Source organism: Leopardus geoffroyi, chromosome E2 (genome assembly GCF_018350155.1).
Source record: "Leopardus geoffroyi isolate Oge1 chromosome E2, O.geoffroyi_Oge1_pat1.0, whole genome shotgun sequence".
Lineage (NCBI taxonomy): Eukaryota > Metazoa > Chordata > Mammalia > Carnivora > Felidae > Leopardus > Leopardus geoffroyi.
In genome coordinates, this window is record NC_059335.1 from 14,896,257 (window position 1) to 14,903,942 (window position 7,686).

General features: G+C 50.2%; 1 pseudogene; it reads left to right on the top strand.

Annotated features, from left to right (window-relative positions):
* Nucleotides 1–1,077: 1,077 nt before the first annotated feature.
* On the top strand, nt 1,078–7,453 carry LOC123578516 (annotated as a pseudogene).
* Nucleotides 7,454–7,686: the final 233 nt, after the last annotated feature.

The following is a 7,686-nucleotide window of genomic DNA, read 5'->3' on the forward strand; positions in this document are numbered from 1 at the left end:
ATTTCAAGCTGCTGACCAAGCGTCAGGGCCATTTGCTAGTGCTTATAAATTCTTGCATAGTCACCTTGGGCTACTTCTGTTTCCACATACTGGATGATCAGCTTTACCACCTGGAGCTCTGCCTATTGACAAGGTTTCCTCTCAAAGCTGTCTTTCGGGGTCACCCTTGAATGGGCTGTCATGAGACATAAGTCTATTTTCATCTTAGACCCAAGTACTGAGCCAATCCATCCATGGGCCAAACTTAGCCTCTTTCATTCTCATGGGCCAGTCACAAAGAACCCCCTGCCGTGTGGCCATACATGTGAACAGAGGAATAGGCAGCCATATAACAGCAATAGATGACATGGAAGCTTGGGCCACTTGCTCATGAAGCAGACTTGTCCTCTGGCCCTGCCTGTGTCTCATCTTAGATCTTAGATCTTAACAATGAATGGCTGCTTAGATCACCTGGCCTTATGATTTGGTGGGTCACTTGACGTCTCGAGACATTGCACTTCCTGTCCACTGTGACCCAGCAGCACGCCAGACACTGCTTTATGAATGGAGTGTACTTTGTTGTAGATGCCCTGACCTTGCTCCAGAACCCTAGTGGGCTCCATTGTGATTTTCCCATTGAGGTTTTGTGTAAATGCCACAAGTGGTCTTTTCTTACCACAGATACCTCAAGTTCCATAGGGTCTGTTGGATCATATGCTTCAAGTGACAGAGGACTCACATCACAGTCTGGACCTGCTGCACAGTGCTTTTCTTCTCTGTACCCCACTCGAAGCTGACACTGTTTCACATTTATGGCTTGGAGCATTATTCCCATATGCTGTCTGCTGAGTCCAAACATGCCTAACTGACATTGGGCCTTTTTCTTAGCAGGAAGAGGTGTGAGTTGCAATAGTTTATTTTGAAGTGGGCATCCTGACATACCCCGTGCCACTGGACCCCTAAAGACTTGACTCGTGGAGCAGGTGCCCGGACCTTTGAAGAGTTTCCCTCCCACCCCCGGGAGGATATCTTCCACATACTTGTCACTTCTTCCTCTTACAATCTGATTAGCATGTCGCTGTCAAAGAGTGGGCCAACATGACGTTCCGTGTCCAGATGGTCTAGGTCCTTGCAGTTAATGTTATGGCAGAGGACAGGATGGGCTAACATATCCCTGGGGCCAGATTAAGTATGCATCTTGGCCATCCTGAGTAAATGCGACCGGCTTCTGATTCTCCTTTCCATAAGGGACAGAAAGACTGCATTTGCCAGGGCAATGGCCACATATCACACGGTGAGGCTGGGTTCATTCTCGCTGGCAAAGATACCCTGTCCAGCACAGCAGCTGCAGTTTGGGCTACTGCCTGATTAAATGTGCACATCCACTGTCATCCACCATGATCCAGACGGGCTTCAAAGGGAGCAGGCAAGTGAACTAAGTGAGGGTATGACGGGATCACCACTCTTGCCTTCTTCGTGTCTGAGGGCACTGATCTCTGCCATGCCCTCGGGGGTGTGATGATTGTTTCTTAGTTATGATGATCAGGATGGGAAGGGGCCAGCTGCAGATATTTCTATTATAAGAAGCCCTTCCCCATTGTAACAGCTCTGTGAGGGAGACCTGGGTCAGGATGCCATGAATCACCTGCCTCCATATGCCCCCCCACTCGAACGGAAGGGCCAGAATGGCATCGATATTCATTCAGATTCTGTGTTCCACGATCATCAAAAGGTCTGAGTTGTCACCTGTAACCAGTGCCCTGTTAACCAAGGTAAGGGCCATGGGTAGTGGCTTCCTGTAAATGTTTACCGACTGGTTCTCAGAGAAGAAAAGCTCTAATTTGTAGCATTTTCAGTTTCGATGGTGTAAATACAGAGGCTGCCAACATGGTATCGCTGAGCACAGAGTTTGGAAGACATGTCCGGCAGGACGTCATGATCTAGTATTTCTACGTAGAAATAATAGACATAATATTTTACTTGCCTGGGGCTCTCATAACAGAGCACCACGAACCGAGTGACTTAAAAATGGCAGAAGTGGGGCACCTGGGTGTCTCAGTCGGTTAAGCGTCCGACTTCAGCTCAGGTCACGATCTCGCGGTCCGTGAGTTCGAGCCCCGCGTTGGGCTCTGGGCTAATGGCTCAGAGCCTGGAGCCTGCTTCCGATTCTGTGTCTCCCTCTCTCTCTGCCCCTCCCCCGTTCATACTCTGTCTCTCTCTGTCTCAAAAATAAATAAACATTAAAAAAAATTAAAAAAAAATGGCAGAAGTGTGTGGTCTCACAGTTCTGAAGGTTGGAAGTCCAAAGTCAGGGTGTCAGCAGGGCCATTCAGGTTTTCATCTGCAAACCTGTGCAGGAGAATTTCCTCATCTTTTCCAGCCGCTGGCATTTGCCAACAATCCTTGGCATTCCTGGGGTGCGTCACTGCCATCTCGGCCTCCATTGTCACATGGCTGCCTTCTTCCTCTGTGTCTCTTCTCCCTCTTTTTATAAGCACACCAGTTGTATTGGATTAGGGCGAAACCTAATGACCTCATCTTAAAAAAATTTTTAATGTATATTTATGAGAGACAGAGCATGAGCGGGGAAGGGGCAGAGAGAGAGACACAGAATCCAAAGCAGGCTCCAGGTTCCAAGCTGTCAGCACAGAGCCCGATGCGGGGCTCAAACCCACGAAGCCTGGGATCAGGACCTGGGCCGAAGTCAGACGCTCAACCGACTGAGCCACCCAGGGACCCCTGGGCAGAAGGCTTTTAGGGGAGGGCTCTTGGGAGGTGCACCTGTAAGAATATGAGGAAGGCAGGATTGTGGGGGGCAAGGCAGTTCCACAAGACGTTAGCCTATCCTACAGAGAGCTCTGCAGCCGAAATGGCCCCTCAGACTTGTCCCAAATTGAAGCCAGGGACTCAGGCTTTGGTATCTCTATGTCAGCCAACCATTGGCCACGCCCAGTTCCCTGGGAGAGGGACTAATTTTGAGGCAAGGCAGTTCCCTGGAGCTGACAGCTCTCCCCTCTGGTGGGGGGTGGGGGGTGGGGTGCAGCAGGGAGCCATCAGCAGCTACGTTCCCAACCGCTCGGGCCTGAGCCTCCTGGTCTTGAAGAAGGGATGTGGGCGGAGCATCACCAGGCACTCTATTCGCAACACAGCCCAAGCTTCAGGGCCTTGCCTTTGGCCCTTCTCAGTCTGGGGCGGGGCCTTCTCCGCAGGTTCACAAGGTCACATGTTTGTGTAAAATAAGCAAAATAAAACCTTTTCCCCTGGTGGCTCAGTTGATTAAGCATCCGACTCTTGATTTCAGTTCAGGTCATGGGCTCAGGGTTTGTGAGTTCAAGCCCCACGTTGGGCTCTGCGCTGACAGCACGGAGCCTGCTTGGGATTCTCTGTCTCCCTCTCTCTCTGTCCCTCCCCCTTTCACTCTCCCTCAAAAATAAAGAAACATTAAAAAATATTTTCCCTTTCTGTTTCCTTTTTTTTAATTGAGATAAAATTGATGTATAGCATTATATTAACTTGAGGTGTCCAACTTAATGATTCGATATTTGTATACATTATGAAATGATCACCTCAATTCATCCCCATATATACTTATAACTTTCTCTCTTGAGATGAGAACTTTTAAGACTTACTCTCTTAGCAATGTTCAAAGATTCAATACAGTATTATTAGCTACAATCACTGTAAATCACACCCTCAATAGCTGTTTATTTTATAACTGGAAGTTTGTGCCTTTAAAAAAATTTTTTTAATGTTTCTTTATTTTTGAGAGAGAGACAGACAGAGCACGAGTGGGGATGGGGCAGAGAGAGAGGGAGACACGGAATCTGAAGCAGGCTCCAGGCTCCATGCTGACAGCACAGCGCCCCACTCAGGGCTCAAACTCGCAAACCGCGAGATCGTGACCTGAGCCGAAGCCGGACGCTCGACTGACTGAGCCACCCAGGCACCCCGGAAGTTTGTACCTTTTGAACACCTTCACCCATCTTGGCCACCTTCATCCCCCTCACCGCCTCTGGCAACCATCAGTCTGTTCTCTGTGTCTATGAGTTTTTTGTTTTTTGTTTATATATAGAAGCTAGATACAGATACAGATGTAGATGATATAGATAGATAGATATAGATATAGATATAGATATAGATATATGTGGCTTCTATATATAAGTGAGATCATATGGGGTTTGCTTTTCTCCGACTTGTTTCACTAAGCTCAATGCCCTCAAACTCCATCCATGTTCTCACAAATGGCAAGATTTCCTTCGTTTTTGTAGCTGAATGATACTCCCTTGTTATATATAGTCCACACCTTCTTTATCCATTCATCCGTTGATGGACACTTAAGTTCTTTCCATGTCTTGGTTATTGCAAATGATGCTGCAGTAAATACAGAGGTGTGTATATCTTTTGAGTTAGTGTCTTCTTATCCTTGGGGTAAATACCCAAAGCGCAGTTAGAGGGTCATATGGTAGTTCTATTTTTAATTTTTTGAGGACACCCCCCCATACTGTTTTCCATAGTGGCTGCATCCATTCGGTTTTTCAAAAGGAGCCCCTGAATGGCGTAAGCTTCAAGCCCCACTTAATCCTGGATATGCCCCCACGAGTGAGAACAACTCTAGACAATTCATACTAAAGAGTTTGCATAAAAGGGTGAGCTGCTGTAACAAAGAGACTCTCAAAACCAGTGGATGAGAAAACCCCACGGAAGTATAATTCTCTTCCACCCTACAGCCCTGAGGGCCGTGGTCCAGTTGACAGAACATCTCTACCCAGTTTTCCAGAGACCCAGTTTTTCACTCCCTGCCCCCCTCCATAGGCTCCATGCCCAGGGGGCTTGAACTCATGACCCTGAGATCAAGACCTGAGCTGAGATCAAGAATCAGATGCTCAGGACACCTGGGTGGCTCAGCCGGTTAAGCAACTGACTCAGCTCAGGTCATGATCCCACAGCTTGTAAGTTCGAGGCCCTCATCTGCTCTGTGCTGGCGGTGCAGAGCCTCCTGGGATTCTGTCTCTTTCTTTGCCCGTCCCCTGCTTGCTTTCTCTCTCTCAAGATAAATAAATAAACTAAAAAAAAAAAAAAAGAGTTGGATGCTTAACCAACTGAGCCACTCAGGCAGAGGGCAGGCATTCTTAAACATTTTCACGAATTGGACCTCATGACAGCCTTGCAAAGCTTCTCAAAATAAAGGAAAAGACACAGGACAAAGAAATCCAATTTTTATTGTAACGCGGCTATCAAAATATTTTTTAAACCCGTGATATAGTAATTTATGTGCTTCTTCGCTAATGCATTAAATAGAAAGCCACTCGTGGCAGCTTTAATAGCTACTTTAACTTGAAAGTAGAGATGAGCATAAATAATATTGCAAGATGCCTGTTGGAAAATAACATAATAAGAAAACATCTGTGATTTCTTTTGGTGATAAAGTCACAAGCTCTGCCAACACTTGCTGTAGTTTGTTGTCTCCATTCGCAACAGACGAGCGGCGGACTGAATAGTGGCCCCCACAGGTGTTTCCAGTGCCTGGAACCTGTGACTATTTTTAATTTAATTTATTTTATTTTTAATATTTTTTTAACATTTATCTATTTTTGAGAGACAGAGCATGAGCGGGGGAGGGGCAGAGAGAGAAGGAGACACAGAATCTGAAGCAGCCTCCAGGCTCTGAGCTGTCAGCACAGAGCCCGACCCGGGACTCAAACCCACGAACTGTGAGATCATGACCTGAGCGGAAGTCAGGTGCTCAACCGACTGAACCACCCAGGCGCCCCCCCCCCTTTTATTATTTTAGAGAGAGAGAGAGAGCAGGAGCAAAGAAGAGGGTCAGAGGGGGAGAGAGAGAGAGAGAGAGAGAGAGAATCCTAAGCAGGCTCTGCATTGAGCCTCGATCCCACACTTAACCCACTGAGCCACCCAGGTGCCCCAAGAATACACTCTTGAATCAATGATCGGCTGAATGACTGAACAAAGAAATAAAGGAATGAGTTCCTTTATTCCACAATCGGTTGGGTCCTTTGACGTCCTCAGCCGCACCTGAAGTCCTTAGCAGACGCTCATTCCCATCTCGTATTGGTATCACGTGAAGGGGGGCCCAAGAGAAGCTTTCCTCTTCTGTCTCTGCCTTACTGACCCTTCCCCCTGCGTGGCTCCCTGGGTCATCCCTCTGCTGTAAGCAGCCTCCCTCCAGAAGCCTCCAGCCCCTTCGTGGAGATGCTTTCTGGGTATCCGCTCCCTGTCTCCTGTCCACGTTTGGGCAGCCTGCAGAGATGAGCTCCCCACCCCACCCGGACACCTGTAACCCCTGACTGTGGGGCTGAGGCCGCCCCAGCCCTGAGGAGTGTCCAGCTCAGGAGGTCACTTTCCCGTGTCCGTTTCCCCTCCCCAGGCTCCCCTGGCCCCACCCTGCCCCCCAGCTTCCCCAGCCTGGGGCTTCCCCTGGCTCCCCAGACAACCTCGTGCTGTGTTCTGCCATGTCAGCCCAGACGGCCCGTCTGTCCGGGCCACGTGGTGCGACACGGAGCTGAGGCAACAATGAGCTCCCAGGAGGACGTGGAAATTTAGGCACTGTCATCGTCATCGGGGACAGAGCTGCAGCTGGCACCCAGAAGGGGAGACTGAGGCCCCAGGGCAACAGATCCCAGGGCAGCAGCCTCCTCCTCCTCTTGGTGAAACAGGCTCAGGAGCCGGGAATGCAGCCAGGTGCGGGGCCCTAGAGGGAGGACACCATTGTGAGTGTCCCCTTCATTGCTCCTGCCGGGGCCCACCTCTGCCTCTGCTCTCCAGAAAGAGTCAGTCGCCCCGCAGGCCTGGACCTGCCGCCCCTGCCTCTTCCCCAAGACCCGGGAGCTGCGACAGCTGCAGGTGAGGGGACAGTCAGGCCCACCCCTGCCCTCACCTGTCCCCTTGCCCTTCTCCTTCTCACCGCCCCTCTCTCCTCACCCTCCCAACCTGTCCTCTCTCACCTGCCTCTGTCTCCCATCCCCAGGTGTGGGAGCGCCCCGTGGCCTTGGAGGCTGAGCTGGCCCTGACGCTGAAGGTCCTGGGGACCGTGGCCGACGGGTCCCAGGGGACATCCTGGACCAGCCCCTTCACATGCTGCGCCACATCCATTCCGAGCTCCGGGCCTGTGTGAGCACTCGGGGCACCCAGGCCGTGTCTGCGCTCTAACCACCTGAACATCCCCCTCTGTCCTGGGCCCTGCCTCACATGTCACCCTCCTCTGCCCCAGCAGGCCCCCAGACCCAAGGCCGCCTCCACCACTGGCTTTCCCGGCTCCACGAGGCCCGAAGAAGGTGAGTGACCAGGGAGTGACTGGTATCTGGGGACAGCTGGGAGCCCAGATGATAGTCACTGACCCATCCCTTCCTCCCCACTGAAGTCCCTCAGCTGCCTGGAGGCCTCTGTCATGTTCAACCTCTTCTACCTCCTCATCCGGGACCTGAAAGGTGTCACCAGTGAAGACTCTTGTGTCTGATCACTGAGACCCACCTGTAGCGTGTCCCTTAGATATTATTGCCACACCAACAATCTCCCCTAGATTATTGCTTCCAGATCCCTATTTGTTTATGAAGCCCCCAAAAGATGTTTATCTCATGCTTTTCATAAAATGTGTGAAAACAAACTATTTGTGACATTGATCCTGTTTGTATGTGACTGCGTAAATGACTGCACGATTGCACAAGTGACTGTGGCCCTCTGAGTGTGTGT